We start from the raw sequence: 14,562 nt of genomic DNA on the forward strand, positions 1-14,562 counted from the left end.
CTCTGCTTCGTGATGAGCGGGTGTTGTGCGATGTCCTTACGTTAGTTAGGTTTAAGTAGTTGTAAGTTCTAGGGGACTGATTACCATAGATGTTAAGCCCCATAGCGCTCAAAGCCATTTGAACCACTTTTTTGAACCTTTCTTATTATTTATGTTACACTTTTCCGCAAACCTCTACTCTGCGTTGTCTAAGTAGTACTTCGATGCTTAGAATGTCTTGCTCCAATGACAGTTCCTAACTGCCTTTTAAAATAAGTTTTTTTCGGCAGTTTCTTTAATCTCCTTATGAAATTTATTGCACAGTTTTATTCCTTGTAGGAAGATGCCGTCAAGAGTTTTATGTTTATTCTGTATAGGTAAATGCAATTGCAGTCTAGATCTTGTTCATCGATCATCAACAGAGCTGTTTCTGCGGGAATTATAAATGTTTGAAATGTTTTTGATGTGTACAGCTGACTGGTTAATATACTCACAAGTGTTTTTAATTGATATTTAAGTTCGAATACTATTTTTTGTTATTACTCTTATAGCTCTTTTTACGGTTTGAATATAGTGTTCACATTTTGTGCATCTGCTTGCCAGAAAAACACACAATATCAAAGAAATGAATATACATACGAATAGTATGTGACTAAGAGATACTGGCTATCACACACTGTGAATGGGACTCTAAGGTCATAACATGCTGATGACATTCTGTTTGCAAGTAATGGTATCTTTGTGTGTTCGTACCATTTCAACTGGGAATCAATATTCATTCCCAGGAATACTGAATTTGTTACAGAGTCTGTAGAGGAGCCATCTACATACAGTTTCACACTGTTGTTATCCCTCTTCAAACTGAAATATGTCACAGTTGTTTTCTTTTTGTGCAATGTGACATTATAACTTATTGACCAATTGCAAACTTCTTTGACGGTTTCATTTGCTTTCTCTGGAGGGAGACCTCCTGTTTTTTCAGCGACTATAACGGAACTGCCTTCAGCAAAGAGACTTATTCCCTGTTGACTAACAGCACTGGGCAAGTCATGGATGTATATCAGGAATAGTACGGTCCGAATGTGCTACACTGGGGAACTCGTGTATTAACGTGTTTAGATTGTGATAAATGTTTTACTAAAAGTATATATACTGCTCAAATATACATTCGATAGACTATATCTTAAACGTCAATAAAAATAGATACTTTCAATTCGCTTTACTATAACTACTGAACTAAAGGGCGAGACAAATAAAAGTGGTCCGGACTAGTGGATATGAATAGGCATTGGACGTGAATTTGTGGCAGCATTAACGGAAGAGGAAAAGACCTAAAGTTAGTTCCAACAGGATGGAGTAACTGCCCTTACAGCCGGCTGAACCTTGGACCACATTTACACAATCTTGACGCCTGACAGTGTTGTTAGCAGAGGTCAGTCTGGTCACGGCTCTAGGTGGTCGCTCAGATCACCGGATCTGCTGTGTTCCTTCGTATCCTGGGACTCTGTTCTCTCGGCCACTTTCATTTGCACCATTCAGTATATGATTACCTTGGTAACTGCTCTAAGCCGCAGGTTCATATGGTTGCCGCTATATGGCTCCCTCTTTCTTTACACAATGGGCTTCGACATGAGGTAGCGATAATACTGCAAGTAATGGTGTTTAGCGTTCTCCATATCAACGAGTACAGTGGTCACAATTTTCGTAGAGAGTACAACACTACAGCGATAGAGCGAGCTTAAGAGGCATTGGGTCCCACATTGCACCATGGATCTTATTACATGACAGATAATATTCTTCCTTACTGTAATAGTTCATGAACGACTAAGTCTAAATGCATCTCCTTCCAACAACTTTCGGTGGATAGTGGCGTCGCATAGCGAAAATAGTTAATATATCGAGTCCAGACGTGCTCATCAAAGTATAGGACGAGTTGACTAACGTTTGGATGTCTTTCAGGCTCTTGGTAAAGGGCACATTGATCATTCCTGAAAAATAAAAATCTTTGATCCTCAACGCAATTTAACATACACTCCTGGAAATTGAAATAAGAACACCGTGAATTCATTGTCCCAGGAAGGGGAAACTTTATTGACACATTCCTGGGGTCAGATACATCACATGATCACACTGACAGAACCACAGGCACATAGACACAGGCAACAGAGCATGCACAATGTCGGCACTAGTACAGTGTATATCCACCTTTCGCAGCAATGCAGGCTGCTATTCTCCCATGGAGACGATCGTAGAGATGCTGGATGTAGTCCTGTGGAACGGCTTGCCATGCCATTTCCACCTGGCGCCTCAGTTGGACCAGCGTTCGTGCTGGACGTGCAGACCGCGTGACACGACGCTTCATCCAGTCCCAAACATGCTCAATGGGGGACAGATACGGAGATCTTGCTGGCCAGGGTCGTTGACTTACACCTTCTAGAGCACGTTGGGTGGCACGGGATACATGCGGACGTGCATTGTCCTGTTGGAACAGCAAGTTCCCTTGCCGGTCTAGGAATGGTAGAACGATGGGTTCGATGACGGTTTGGATGTACCGTGCACTATTCAGTGTCCCCTCGACGATCACCAGTGGTGTACGGCCAGTGTAGGAGATCGCTCCCCACACCATGATGCCGGGTGTTGGCCCTGTGTGCCTCGGTCGTATGCAGTCCTGATTGTGGCGCTCACCTGCACGGCGCCAAACACGCATACGACCATCATTGGCACCAAGGCAGAAGCGACTCTCATCGCTGAAGACGACACGTCTCCATTCGTCCCTCCATTCATGCCTGTCGCGACACCACTGGAGGCGGGCTGCACGATGTTGGGGCGTGAGCGGAAGACGGCCTAACGGTGTGCGGGACCATAGCCCAGCTTCATGGAGACGGTGGCGAATGGTCCTCGCCGATACCCCAGGAGCAACAGTGTCCCTAATTTGCTGGGAAGTGGCGGTGCGGTCCCCTACGGCACTGCGTAGGATCCTACGGTCTTGGCGTGCATCCGTGCGTCGCTGCGGTCCGGTCCCAGGTCGACGGGCACGTGCACCTTCCGCCGACCACTGGCGACAACATCGATGTACTGTGGAGACCTCACGCCCCACGTGTTGACCAATTCGGCGGTAGGTCCACCCGGCCTCCCCCCACTATACGCCCTCACTCAAAGTCCGTCAACTGCACGTACGGTTCACGTCCACGCTGTCGCGGCATGCTACCAGTGTTAAAGACTGCGATGGAGCTCCGTATGCCACGGCAAACTGGCTGACACTGACGGCGGCGGTGCACAAATGCTGCGCAGCTAGCGCCATTCGACGGCCAACACCGCGGTTCCTGGTGTGTTCGCTGTGCCGTGCGTGTGATCATTACTTGTACAGCCCTCTCGCAGTGTCCGGAGCAAGTATGGTGGGTCTGACACACCGGTGTCAATGTGTTCTTTTTTCCATTTCCAGTAGTGTATATTCCATCCCATCGATTCTATATTTCGGGATTTCCGGAAGGATTTTGACACTGTACCACACAAGCGGCTCGTAGTAAAATTGCGAGCTCATGGAATATCGTCTCAGTTATGTGACTGGTTCTGTGATTTCCTGTCAGAGAGGTCACACTTCGTAGTAATTGGCGGAAAGTCATCGAGTAAAACAGAAGTGATTTCTGGCGTTCCCCAAGGTAGTGTTTTAGACCTTTGCTGTTCCTTATATATATATATATATATATATATATATATATATATATATATATATATATATATATATATATTAGCGCAACGCAATCTGACTTTCAATAATCCCTACGAAAGAAAGGCCCTGACTAACAAAAACCTCACAAAAATCTTCGTTACTTCTGCAATACAGCGAGCGCCAACACTGCCAGCTAAATAAGAGATTCTAATTACTGAAGGCACTAGCTACTGATAGGCATAGTTAGCAAATGAAAGATTTTGGTAGAGGACAAACAATGTATTTACCTTAATAATGTTCCAAATATATATATACATATATATATATATATATATATATATATATATATATATATGAATTCATGACCTCTATCTTCACAAATTTCCATTTTGCGGCTGACACACGTCCAGATCGTCCGCTTATAGTAATGTATCAAAATCTGGCATCTCTCTCCCCACATCCACCACTGCTGGCGGCTCACCTCCATCTGCGCAAGTTACGCACTGTTCCCATCCAACTGCCCAACACTACACAACCGACTATTCCAACAATGAGTCCAACGAGCCACAGACTGCACACAGCACAGTCAGTGATTTTCATAAAGAGCGCTACGTGGCGTTACCAATATAAAAAACCTAAACACCCTACTTACACATCTCATCCTACAGGTGCTCCACTGGATTCAAATCTGTAAAGAGCAAGCTTGTCCATTTAAGGAATGTTATTGCCCACAACGACAGGATGCATTTTCATGCTGATACTGCCAATCATCGTCTTCAAGCTGTTCTTCTACTCTAACGTTACAACCAACATTTGACGATTTCTTAAGACCAATAAGGAGAGCACACACCAACAAAGAGAACCTCTCCTATACTGTAATACCACCTATTTTGTATTGCACTACGGCACCGCACATGATGGTTAGTCTGCGAGCATTCCCCTTCCTTCAAACTGCACAGGGAGCAGTGTGATTCCTTAAATGACTAGTTTCCCATCATCCACTGTCAGGTGGCATCAGTCGAAACATCACCTCAATCATCAGTTAACACCAACTACAGAAACGTGTGGCTGCTCAGCTGCTCCTTAGTCAGTTGTCAGAGCGTGTGTGTGTTGTGTGACACTCCGCTCTCCAAGTTCAAATGCTGGGTGGAATGCCACTGCACAGTTACTTTAGTTGCCTTTGTAACCCATATGCCCCACCCGTGGTCGACGGATAGCGTCTTTACATTAAAGACATAGAACGTGTATCCACAGGACATGTAGCCTATAAAAATAGTGTTAAGAAGATCTGTCCATTGACAAAAGATTCCGTAATAGTCCCCCATTTGGATCTCCGCGAGCGCTTGCCAAGGGGAAGGTGACCATGAGAAAATGACTGAATAACCAACGAAAGGATAACATTCTACTAGTCGGTGCATGGAATTTCAGAAGTTGAACGTGGTAGGGAAGCTAGAAAATCTGAAACGGTAAAGGCAAAGGCTGAATCTATATATAGTAGGAGTATAACTGAGGGGAGACGGAAAGAAGACAAGGTTTTCTGGACAGATGAGTATAGGGTAATATAGTATAACGGGAGTAGAATTCGTTATGAATAGGAAGGTGTGGCAGCGAGGGGTTTACTACGAACAGTTTAGTGTTCGGGTTGTTTCTGTCTGCTTCGACAGCAAACCAACATCGACAACGATAGTTCAGGTACACCCGCTGATGTCGCAATCTGAAGACGGAGAGATAGAGAAAGTACATCAGGATACTGAGAGGGCAATACGGCAAAAAAAAAGAGAGATGAAAATCTAATTGTTGTGAGGGACTTAGCGGTTCTGGCGCTGCAGTCCGGAACCGCGGGACTGCTACGGTCGCAGGTTCGAATCCTGCCTCGGGCATGGGTGTGTGTGATGTCCTTAGGTTAGTTAGGTTTAAGTAGTTCTAAGTTCTAGGGGACTTATGACCTAAGATGTTGAGTCCCATAGTGCTCAGGGCCATTTGAACCATTTTGTGAGGGACTGGAATGCAGTTGTAGTGGAAGGTCACAGGAAAATATGGGCTTGGGACAAGGAATGAGGGAGGAGAAAGATTAATTGAGTTCCGTAACAAATTTTAGCTGGTAATAGTAAATGTTCAAGAATCATAACATCGGATGATAAGGGAAGATTTCAGTTTGATTACAGATGGTCAGAAAGGGATTCCGAAATCAGATACTGGACAGTAAGGCACACTTATGGGCAGATATAGAATCAAAAGACAATGTAATAGTGATGAAGAGTAGATTAAAGTTTGAGATCAGCTATGAAGAATCAATACACAAAGAAGTGGGATACGGAAATACTTATGAATGACCAAATAGGATTGAAGCTGTCTAAGGCTATAGATACAGCATTATGGAATAGCTCCGTAGGCATTACAGTTGAAGAGGAATGGACTCTCAAAAATGGTCAAACACAGAAGTTGGGAAGAAAGTCACTAGTACAAAGAAGATAACAGTGAAGAAACCATGGGCAACAAAAGAACTACTTCAGTTTATCGATGAAAGAAGAATGTATAAAAATGTTGAAAAAAATTCCGGAATACCGAAATACACGTCGCTGAGGAATGAAATAAATAGGAAGTGCGGGTAAGCTAAGACGAAATGTCTGCAGGAAAAATATGAAGAAATCCAAATATAACTGATTGTCGGAAATACATACTTACCACACAGGAAAGTCAAAACAGCCTTCGGTTAAATTAAAAGAAAGGGTGGTAACATTAAGAGCGAAACGAGAATTCCCCTGTTAAATGCACTGGATAGAGCAGATAGGTGGAAACAGTATACTGAAGGCCTCTATTTGTCATGTGATAGAAGAAGAAACAGGAGTCAATTTAGAGGAGATAGTGGATCCAGTATTAGAATCAGAATTTAAGATATCAAATAAGGCAGAAGGGATAGAAAACATTCCAGAGTTTCAGTCATTGCGGGAAGTGGCAACAAAACGACTATTCACGTTGGTGTGTGGAATGTAAGAGTCTGTCGACTTGGCATCTGAACTGAAAAATATCATCCACCTAACCACCTAATTCCGAAGACTCCAAGAGAGACAGATGCGAGAAATATCACAGTCAACATAATAGTTCACGCATTCAAGTATCTGACAAGAATAAAATACAGAGGAATGGAAAAGAAAACTGAAGATATGTTAGATTACGATCACATTAGCTATTCTGACGTTTCAGTTGACAATAGAAGCACGACTAAATACAAATCAAGATATGTTCATAGGATTTGTCGACCTTAAAAATGTGTTAGACAGCGTAAAATGGTACAAGATGTTCTAAATTCTTAGAATAATAGGAATAAGCTATAGGGGATGACGGATAACACACAATATTTACAAGAGCCTAGACGGAATAATAAGAGTGGACGACCGACAACGCCCGGATTAAAAAGCGTGTAAGACAAGGATGTAGTGCTCCCCCCAACTGTTCAATCTGTACATCGAAGAAACAATGAGAGAAACCAAAGATAGGTCCAGGTGTGGGATTAAAATTCAAGGTGAAGGGATATCTACGATACGATTCGCTGATGACACTGCTATATTGATGGAAAGTCAAGAAGAATTGCATGAACTGCTGAATGAAATGAACAGTCTAATGACTACAGAATATGGACTGAGAGTAAGTTGAAGAAAGATAAATGTAATGAGAAGTTGCAGAAATGAGGACAGTAAGGAACTTAACATCAAGATTCATGGCGACGAAGTAGATGAACTGAAGGAATTCTGCTACCGAGGTAGAGAAATAAAAAAAGACGGACGGAGCAAGAAAGACATCAAAAGCAGACTGCAAAGAAGGCATTCCTGGCCATGCAAAGTTTACTAGTATCAAACAAAGGCCTCAATTTGAGGAAGAAATTTCTGAGAATGTACGGTTGGAGTATAGCATTGTATGGTAGTGAAACATGGATTGTGGGAAAACTGGAACAGAAGAGAACAGAAGTTTTGGATGTGGTGCTACAGATGAATGTTGAGAATTAGGTGGACTGATAAGGTAGGGAATGAGGTAGTTCTGCGCAGAGTCGGGGAGGAAAGAAGTGTGTGAAAATCATTGAAAAGGAGAAGGGATGGGATGCTAGGATATCTGTTACAACAGTAGGGAATTACTTCCATGGTACTAGAGGGAGCTGTAGAGGCAAAAAACTGTAGAGGAAGACATAGATTGGAATACATCCAGCATATAACTGAGGACGCAGGTTGCAAATGCTTCTCTGAGATGAAGCGGTTGTCATAGGAAAGGAATTGGTGGCGGGTCGCATGAAGCCAGTGAGAAGGGTTATGCTTAGAAAAAGAAAATTTAAAAAACTTTGTGTCCTCAATTGTTTCGCTCAACTTGCTTACGTCACTTGCGTTTACTGTCCCGAGGATGGCCTTTGATATTCTGCCTTCAGAATCTATCCAATCTCTTGTTTTGTCCCTGGTTTCGTGTGGAACCAGTCCAATAACGTCTGGGTCTGCTCCTTTAATCGCACATGTGCCCCAAACAAATTCCTTTGCTCCTTCAAGACTTCTTTCATCCTCTTGCTAATAGCTACTCCCTGTTTTATTCCTGAAAACTCTTCCTTCATCCTCCTGATTTCCTTCTGCAGCTCCCACACATTAAAAACTGAGTCTTTAGCTGGAAAAAGGCTACGTTTGGTTGCCTGTAAAACATGTCCTCCGTCTTAAGCGCTCTCACTCCGTCCCTGACGAAGATGTACAGCAACGCCAAAACTAGCCTCTCACGTACACAACCTGAGCACAGTCAGCAATGTCGCCTCCTCTCACCCCAGAAGCCTGCTGTCTCCAAACTTAGTGTCTCAGTACATTTACGACCAAACTTAACCACCACATACCAATTAATTCCTTGGTCTCAATAGATAGGGAATATGAGGTTTCCCTCTCCTTTCACTCTTTTTTGTATCCCTCCTCGCTTATACCTATGTCTCTCTTGGAATTGCCTCCGGCGCTCCCTTGAATGGTCGTAGACACTCAACAAGCACAATTGTTGTCCTTGCCTGCAGGTGCAGTTTCATGTTTGCTGGTGATGTATTTTCAATTGCTTATTACAGGCTCTGGCACCATGCTACAAATTTCTTCGTCTCTCATTTCAGGTATGTGGACAACATCACCCATTGGCGTACTTTACACTGAGTTAATGTTCACACTCGTTTCACAGCCCTTCCTGCCTCTCCCATGCCTTAGTTTTGCTAGCTGGACCTTTCTCCAAACTGCTCGCTAGACCTTTCTCCAAGCTTTCCTCATCTTTCTAACAAACTCTTGTACCGATGCCCCTTTTCTGCGTGCTTTCTGGCTAATCATTTCTAATGGCGTCAGCATCATTTCGCCGTAGACCACCGCGAATGGTGACAATCCTGTGCTAATGTGTATTTCGGAGTTGTATGCAACCATTACGAAGGATAGATGTTTCCCACTCTGAATTATGTGCATTTACGTAATAACTTAGTGTCTTACCAGTGAACTCGTTCCGTCCTTCCGTTAGCTTGGGGTAGCTTTATTTTTTTACCCTTATGTAGTTTATCGGCCTTTAGTAGCCGACGAAAGTCTTCCATCGGGCCTGACATGAGGTCAGTCTTCTCATCAGTATTTATCGTCTCTGGCACTCCAGCCTTAAATATCCACGTATTTACCAACGCTGGAATTGCCTCCAGCACTCCCTTGAATGCTCGTAGACACCCAACAAGTATAATTTAGTAACCGACGAAAGTCTTCCATCAGGACTGACATGAGGTCAGTCCCCTCATCAGTATTTACCGTCTCTGGCACTAGAAACAAAACTTCTGGAGCCGTGACCGCCTGCAGGTCAGTATCGGCACCATCTCGATGCAACGAGGAAAATGGTCTATTATGATCAGCACAAAACTGTTAGCTGCTACGGTTCATCTGACTGGGTCTAACATGTTCATCCTAATGAAACTGAACGATTCTATTCCATCCAGCAGCCTCTGTAACACTGCCTGCTTGTGTCTCAAATCCACCCACTGTGCACAATCCACACAATTTGTGACGGACCATTTGACTCCATCTTCCCTTTCCCTCCACCAGCTGTTTTCCCTCACCCTCCGATTTGTCGCCCAACATTTCCATAGTCCGGTAAGATGCGATCATTCATTTCACCTAATTCTTCTAGCTTCAGCATGGCTGGCACCACAACTCGTGGTCCTAATTTCGTTTCTCTACATAATAAACCGACACGTATCGTAAACCACTGTTGCTTGCCACACTGTTGATGCTCTGTGCTCCTTGCCATTTTCCAAGATCGCGAGCTAGCGCCTGCACTACAACTACTTCCTGCTAAACTCGTCTCAGTTACCCTGCTCCCCCTCTCCCCCCGCCACAATGATTGTGGATTACTTCATACTCAAATTCACTGCATTTTGATGCCCACCGTACCCATCGACCAGATGGGTCTCTCAAACCTACTAATCAGCTCAAATCAGAATGATCCATCAATAGTATTGGGGCTAGGCCGATTCTACCCCAAAGTACCGTTATCCAAGATGGCGGCGATAACGTCATCCAAGAGGGCGGCTTTGACGTCAATCAACATGGAAGATTTTGGCGGCAAGTTCAAATTTTAGTGGGAAGGTACCATGTGCCGCTCACCCAGAAAAATGGTGGTAAGTTCAAATTCCAACATGATAATGCATCAGATCCCAGTTATCTCTACTACGCAAAGAAAATGGCGTGAAAAAAGTACTTGTCTTTATTATTCAACCAATTTCAAGCATTTGTGTTCTCCACTGGATCTGGACTCCAACTGGCTTAGTTCATATCGTGGCCACCAGAGGACGCTGCCGTGACGTCAGGTGATGATGGCTGCATCCAGTGTATCCACCAAGCGCTCCAGAGCCCAACTGCCTTAGTTCATATCGTCGACACCAGAGGGCGCTCTCCTGACGTCAGATCATTACGCAAGTACCGGTATTCTAGGTGGCCGTATAGTGTGTTCACCGCGAGCTCCAGAGCCCAGCTGGCTTAGTTCGTATCATGGACACCAGAGGACGCTACCGTGACGTCGGTTGGTGACACAAGATCATCCACTCTCTCTCGCGCCACGCCACCGGCCCGCAGGCGTCCGACCGCTTACGTCACATACCCTCGGCCGCCACCTAGCACATCCCCACCTCTTGAATGCTGCACTCCTATTGGCTACTGCATTAGTCATGTGGTTCGACATCATAGAACCTAGGACTTGGAATCAATTTACACCAATGCCACACCCACCTGGACTTGAAATCAAATACTTAAATTCTGTAGCTCGATCCTCAACCCAGAAACACGCCCCATTACCGATCCCTGTTGGCGGGCTAACGTGTAGTAACGTGCACAGCGCATGGCGTCATTCGAGACGGTGGGGTGAAATGACAGGAAAACAGATCTGAATGCAGTCTTTATTTTGCAGGCGGTGTCTCCTCCACGAGGTTTACTGTCCAACTGACATAGTACACATAACTGCCATCAGATCGTAGTGTCATCCCTCCTATGACCTATTCCCAGGTGATTGTCTGTAGGTGCGAGAATTACGCTAAAATTACGCAGGCTGCGCTAGGCCGCCGAAGAGAGTAAGGAAGGAGTCCGCTCTATTTACTTTCGTACATTTTATTTAGAGATCGAATATATTTACCACACTGCGGCAAAACACTCTCCATCTTATGCTTGCGCTCACAATACACAGTCTCCAGACACGCAAACAACTCCTAACTTACGCAAATAATTTAATTACAGTCATTCTTACTCCTCCTTAATAATTCAGTACAGGTATGTCTAGACAACCTCAGTACTCGTAAACTGTCCAAATAACTCATAGCACAGCCTACACACCTGCCCGTAAAATAATTCAATCAATGCCCACAACTACTTCTCTCCGAATCCCTGTCCAGTAGAGCGCACAGACAAGCCCAACGACGTGGGGTGGCCGTCAGCTGTCAAACCACGAACACGCACCAGTCCGAGTCCCGCTAGCGGCAACTTCTCATTCATGCTTCATTTCTGAGAAATTCCTATCCAAATACGTGTTCACCTAGACGCCTATGATGTCGCGATCGGGCGGGAGCGAAGACATATTTACAGAGCGAAAACGCTAGAATCTGGTTCGCGCGCATTTACGGTGGACGCGGCCATCAACTGTCAAAGCACACGCAGACGTCCGTTCAGGACCGCGCTCCGTAACAGCCCCAAGCTGCGGCCGCCGAACACAGGCTAAAGTTTACTCTATACAATCACAGTTATTCCGACGTCACAGAATTCCAAGGCACAGCCCCACACTCGAGACACCTCAGGCCAGCGTTTTCTTTACCACCTATGACGCAATAGCACAGGGCACATCGCTCCTAGCGCGACATGACACACGCGTTTAACCATCCACCTATTCCTTCGGGACCTTTCACAGGTAAAATTGTTTTCCACACACGGCTAAACTGCATTGACTGTTAATCCCGCAAAGTTGTCGACAGATCATAAATTACATACTAAACTCAGATGAATATCCGAAGTCAGGAAGATATTTACTGGTATAACTAGAATTAAATGTCACAATTGCTGATACAGTCTGACACCGATAGTGAAGCACCATCAGCATTTTCTGTCATTCTGCACACACGATATTCAGCAGTAATAAACTATTTTACACTGATCACCATATTGCACCGACAACTAAACCTCGCAAAGTTATCTACAGATCATCAAATACATAAGAGATAAATGTGATGGAAGTCCTCTGACGACCGACAGGTTTACCGTTGCTTGCGTCTGTTAGAACCATTCTTTGCTTAGGCATTGTATGATTTCCACAAATGCAACAGGAAACATTTGGATTGTTCACATAGTTGCGTGTTGGCACTGTAATAACTATAAACAATAGGCGAACTGTTACATTAATACTGTCTTAAATACACTGAATAATCACAATATAGCAGTGGTAAGTGAGTTAAACAACACTTTCAAGGTCTCACAATAAGAACTAGCATCAAGAGGTGTAACAACGTAAAGGTATACACGGCCGGATTGAGATATTTCCCTCCAAAAATACGCATAAGCAACTCGGACCTTTGAATTCAAATTGCGGCAAAACTGTACGTGACAGGAAAAAACTATAAACAAATTTGGAATCAGCTTGAAAAGTTGAGACAGTGCCACATATTAGTTCTCGGTCATCTGACACCATGCAGATCAGTGTTATGCTTTGAAGCATTTAATGTCTGAGTAGTTCACATTTCAGGATTGCACTATGCTAGATCTGTTCATAGTCTTAACACAAGGTTAAAAAAAAATGGCTCTGAGCACTGTGGGACTTAACTTCTGAGGTCATCAGTACCCTAGAACTTAGAACTACTTAAAACTAACTAACCTAAGGACATCACACACATCCATGCCCGAGACAGGATTCGAACCTGCGACCGTAGCGGTCGCGCGGTTCCAGACTGTAGCGCCTAGAACCGCACGGCCACCCCGGCCGGCTTAACACAAGGATTTAAGTTTCAGGAGGAATAGGAATTTGCGCTGGAGGGAAGTTTAGATAGCAATATTCCACGTTCCTTATAACAGGTAAATTGCGACAGTCTAATTGTTTTCCTACGACCTACTTTTTTCTGACTCCTCTGATGTAGATTTACTTTTCCGGTTCGGAAATAGTGTAAGGTGAGTTGTGTAAGGAGCATGCTTAATGTATTCCAGCAAGAAAAAGTGACGAGTGGATAAATGCGCACTCCAAGTGGGCGTTAACTTCATCTCCATGAAAGAACGAATCGAATAAAGTTGCAGCGTTATTGGCTGCAAGGAACTTATGACTGTTCAGCTGAAATCGTGTCTTCGGCAGGTGGTATTCACGTACCGTGTTTACACACCGCAGCAACATGTGTATGTCGAGCTCTCTGTTCACTGCGTCATGAAAGAAAGCGACGCAGGTTCTTCTGCAACATATTTCTTCCATAATTAAAAAAGATGACATCACCAACATAAAATGAACAATCTTCAGTGAAACTGCATCTTTTTTGGACATTTCGTATTTCCAATTCTGTCGCCCAACTAGAGTGCGCTGGGCGACGCCTGATACCGTTGCATTGCTAGCGATGTGCCCAGACCAGGCGGAGGACAGATGAAAATCTTTCATCTCTATTATCGTCTCGTTTCGCAACTGCAGTACTGCGTCACCATTGAAAGAGCAACATGAACCGCTGAACTTGTTTCCCAAATAATCTGTACACACTAATTTAAGTTGTGTATTAATCTTCATCACGCACTTTTTTCCGTTATTCACTGCGGTATATGCAAACTACAGCGGATCATCATGTCTCCTACGTGCGCTCCTATACACGACCTTGAATTCAATTCCGTCATTGCCTTACAGTTATGTGCTTATAACCTCCGCCCTTAAGTCGTCGGCACACGAAAGTTGAGCGTTGAGCGTGCCGAGTTTCTGACGTCATAGCGTGGAATAGCACGTTCGGGAGTCTTTCCGAACGTGCAGAGCAATATCTGGCATGTCAGATATTCTGAGCGTGCGTCTGAGCGTTGACCAATGAGATGGCACAACGCCACCTACGTCACACGCACGCCATTTCCCTTCAGTACAGAGTTGTGAAGCGCCATATTGGCATTCATTTCAAGCCTATATGTATATATGCCGTTTCTGAGCACCAGCAAATTCAGAATCACTGGAAAACCCGTTGTTAACTGTGTTATTCGTTCCAATAAAATAATGAGAAACGTCACATTCGTGGCAAAAGAATTATTGTAACTTGCGTATTATGAGAGTAGGCTATTTGAAGGCAGTGACACCCTGACGATCCACCCAAAACCCGTTGTTCTTGGTACAATTTGTTATAGTTAAATTTCAATTAGTAACATTATCCACGATTAACGTTTTTAGCACGACGTAAAATAATATGG

This window comes from Schistocerca cancellata, chromosome 8 (assembly GCF_023864275.1).
Source record: "Schistocerca cancellata isolate TAMUIC-IGC-003103 chromosome 8, iqSchCanc2.1, whole genome shotgun sequence".
NCBI lineage: Eukaryota > Metazoa > Arthropoda > Insecta > Orthoptera > Acrididae > Schistocerca > Schistocerca cancellata.